This window comes from Ailuropoda melanoleuca, chromosome 2 (assembly GCF_002007445.2).
Source record: "Ailuropoda melanoleuca isolate Jingjing chromosome 2, ASM200744v2, whole genome shotgun sequence".
In the NCBI taxonomy this organism is placed as follows: domain Eukaryota; kingdom Metazoa; phylum Chordata; class Mammalia; order Carnivora; family Ursidae; genus Ailuropoda; species Ailuropoda melanoleuca.
In genome coordinates, this window is record NC_048219.1 from 151,963,783 (window position 1) to 151,967,614 (window position 3,832).

The following is a 3,832-nucleotide window of genomic DNA, read 5'->3' on the forward strand; positions in this document are numbered from 1 at the left end:
AGAAAAACAACAGCACAGGAAACGGTTAGAAAAAGAAGAAGAGAGTATATTTAGTAAGAGGAAGAGAGTACATATTTAGAAAATCTCAGTCCATGGAGTTTTTGGACTCAACTGGGAGATAATTCTTGAAATGATATATCAAAAATCAAAAGCTATTCTCTACTTAATTTCCCAAGCTGTTTATAGGGAAGGTGACGAGTTAAATGGGGAAGGACTACAAATAGATGTTCAATCCAAATTGACAACATGACACCATGAAAATGACAAGATTGTCTGCTGGGATCCAAATTGGATTCTATTGTTTTATTTGTTAAGCTTAGTGCTAAATATTCATCAATGTTAAACATTCATTCAACAGTATTATTGATAGAGATTGTTGATTTGCTTGCTAAGGAAGAAAGATTTAAACACAATAATGCCTAGTACAACCGTTGAGTGGTGAGAGGGTGATCGCCAAAACTACGTGAAGTGAAATTGGGTTTGTTTATTTGTTTGTTTGTTTGTTTTTGAGATTTGTTTTCTCCCCTTACATCCCTTGAAAAGAAACAGAAGGAGTTGAGATGAGAAGATGGTATTTCAGGCAAGGGGAAAATCACATACAAAGGTATGGCGATAAATGGTAAGTACTTAGGAAGTTGAATCTGACATATGTGGCAGCGTCAACAGGTAAAAGTAAGCAAGTTGAGGATTTATTGTCCACAGAGAAGTTTGGATTTCATTTTTAAGATAATGGAAAAAAGAGTAAGATATTAAATAAGGGAATAAGGGAGTAGTATGAAAGGATTTGTTCTTTAGAGATACACACACACACACACACACAGATACATACACATATACGTGTGTGTGTATATATCTCTGTGTGTGTGTGTGTGTGTATACATATTTTTTTTTGACAGGATAGAATGAAGGCCTGTAAAAAGGTTATTACCATATATTAGATGAAACCTGAATGGAGCCTGATTGCAGTAGATTGTCTTATTCTGTGCTCTAGGAAAATAACACATGCCTAGTCCTCCTGTGGCTTTCAGTGATTCCCTAAGTAAAGTGTACTTCCCTGGCCCACTGACTGGCTTGGCCTGGTGATTCGCACCCAGGAACCGTGAATGAAGTAACAGAGCGTCAGTTCCATGGAAATGCTTTAAGAGTCGGTGGGCATATCTTCCCTTCGCTCACTCGTTTCCTTCTGCAACAAAAGCAGGACGTCCCCAAGAGGGGCTGCTTCTTCAGCCCAGGAGTCAGAACGTGAGGCTCCGCGCGGCAGAAGCGGCAGCGGTCTACCAGCAACTGCTGACCTCTAACGTGAGAGAAAAGGAATGTTTATTGCTGGAGGCCCCTGAGATTTTGAGTTTCTTGTTAGATACGTGGTATATTGACAAGATATACTTAAAACGGAATAAGTCAGAGTGAAGAAGGAGTGGATTAAAAGGGATATAAGCAGGATGATAAAAAGTAATGAATGGCCAAGAAAAATCAAAGGCAATTCTTAGTCACCTGGGTGGAGGATGAACTGCTCTTAAAGTGCAGGCATTGGACTCATTTTATCCTCAACACCAATGCTGGGATGTAAACATTGTGTTTTGACGTTAACGGACGAAGGACCTTATACTCTCAAAGTCGGTCCTAGGTCAAACCAGAGGTTAGTAGGAAAGCAAGGATGGTAACCTCACACCCCATTATTGAAGGAGGAGGAATAAGTTTGTGGATAACAATGAACGGTAAAGATAGGAGTTTTTCAGTTGTAATCAATTGATCCATGTCTCTGATATTTTCAAAGACTTAATCAGATGACAGTCACTGCTAGAACCAATATCTTCAAGTCACAGTTTTTCCTTCTACATATCTTGGATCTGATTTATTTTGCATAGCTTACTTCCCAAACAGTTCCCAATAATGGGTGACAATACAGCTGCCTGTAGTTTGGAGGCAATGATCACAGAGGAAGAAAAGCCAAATTAAAAAAAAAAAAAATCTTGTTGAAAAGGATCTTATTGGGTCTCCTTGGTCCGTGTCTGTCTCCTGAACTAATCACCATGGACCGAGCAATGACTGACTAGGTCTATAACTTGAGGTGCTCAAAATAATGAGACGATCCCTCAAGAATTAGTTAAAGTTCTTAAAGGTTGTTATGAAGAGTAAGCAGGGGCTAGGTGTAATAAAGTATGAAAGAGGCCACTACATAGTTTCTTACAAATGTATTTTAAGCCTTACATGGTATATCCAGTGACAGCGGATATATTGGTGGAACTCAGAAGACAGACCCGCGGTAACACTACAGATTCTTCAATCACTGACAGATAGATGTCAACTCAAGTCTTGAGTCTTTCTGTTCTATCTCTATAATGTTTTCAGTGAATTTTACATTACTTTATTTTTCCAACTTTAAGTATCCCTCATAATTTAAAAATTAATTTGAATAGTACTTACTTCAGCAGCACATATATTAAAGTTGAAGAGAAGATTCGCATGGCCCTGTGCAAGGATGACACGTAAAAATTAATTTGAATAGCCATTTATCAATACATTATAAACTCATATATATGTGCATACACACACACACACACACACACACACACACACACACCATGTTTGCCTTGATAAAAGCATATTATTTAAATTTTCCCTTTTTAAAAATTTCCACCACATCGTATTTCTTCAAGTGTCGGGCCATCTCTTCACAACACAACAGCGGAATCAGTATCATTATGTATAACCAGAGATGTGAAGACAAAATGAAATAATTTCAAGCAATCACGTTTAAACTAGATGTATCTGGATCTTTGCTCAAATGCTCTTTTAAGCTATTGTGAAGAGAAAACTCAAGAACAACCACCTACTTATTATGGAATTGAGAGATTTGGGATACATTATTTAAAAAAAATTTAAAAAACTGATGTTTTACACCCAATTTGACCAGTATTTTTACTATAAGTCTGGTACAGTAAATGTTTTCTTTTGAACCTAAATGGAAGGAGTTCCTTCTTATAAGCATATGCTGGGTTAAAGGAAAGTGATATAGTCTTAGGACATTCAAACACAAGTAGAATTAGGACAAACTAAGTTTATTAAACCAAGTTGACGAAGAGCAAATAGAAAGAATAGGATAGTGTAAAAGTACTAAACAAAATAAGTATTCTAGGAAAGACACTTTTTAAAAGACAAAATATAGCACCTATCAGGTTAGCAATTATTCTAAACAATCTGGATTAACATTAATGAAAAATTCATTTTCCAAGTACCCTGTGAAAAATAGGAGTATAAATATTAATTCAAAGTTGATACAAGGATTCTTTTTTCCAAAAGCCCTTTCAACACGAAACTTCCCATGCAATTTAGCAAAGCATAAATGCTAATGCTGTGGCTTCTCTACCGGCGATAAACGTCCCCTTTATCCCTGCACTTCTCTAACTCCTTAATGCACTTATATATATATAGGTTTTTTTACATCTGTATTTTTATTTTGGTTTATATTTGCTTTTAGTTGTTGCCCTTGACCATTCTGTATATGACCATCACTTTCAAACAACTAAAAAGAGAGAAATGATAAAAACGTCAACGTGAACAACCATATTCTTTTATATTAAGGCACATGACTGTTATTTGTAGACTCTTGGGTAACAAGTACTATAAGCATTTACAAAACCAATGATTTTTACAGAGGAGAATTTTTATTACTATTTTTCCCTGAGAGTTTGTGTGAATTACACTATTCTAACTGAAATTTTTCTTTATTGTTGCATTTGCCTTTTTTGTTTTTGTTGCTATTAAAGATTCAAGGGGAAGACTGAAGAAAACAATTGAGATGGCTACAATAATTCACTAGTGAAAAAAACTT

At 35.9% G+C, this 3,832-nt stretch overlaps 1 pseudogene; it reads left to right on the top strand.

The window, feature by feature from the left end:
* Window positions 1-2,416: 2,416 nt before the first annotated feature.
* On the top strand, window positions 2,417-2,514 carry LOC117801269 (annotated as a pseudogene).
* Window positions 2,515-3,832: the final 1,318 nt, after the last annotated feature.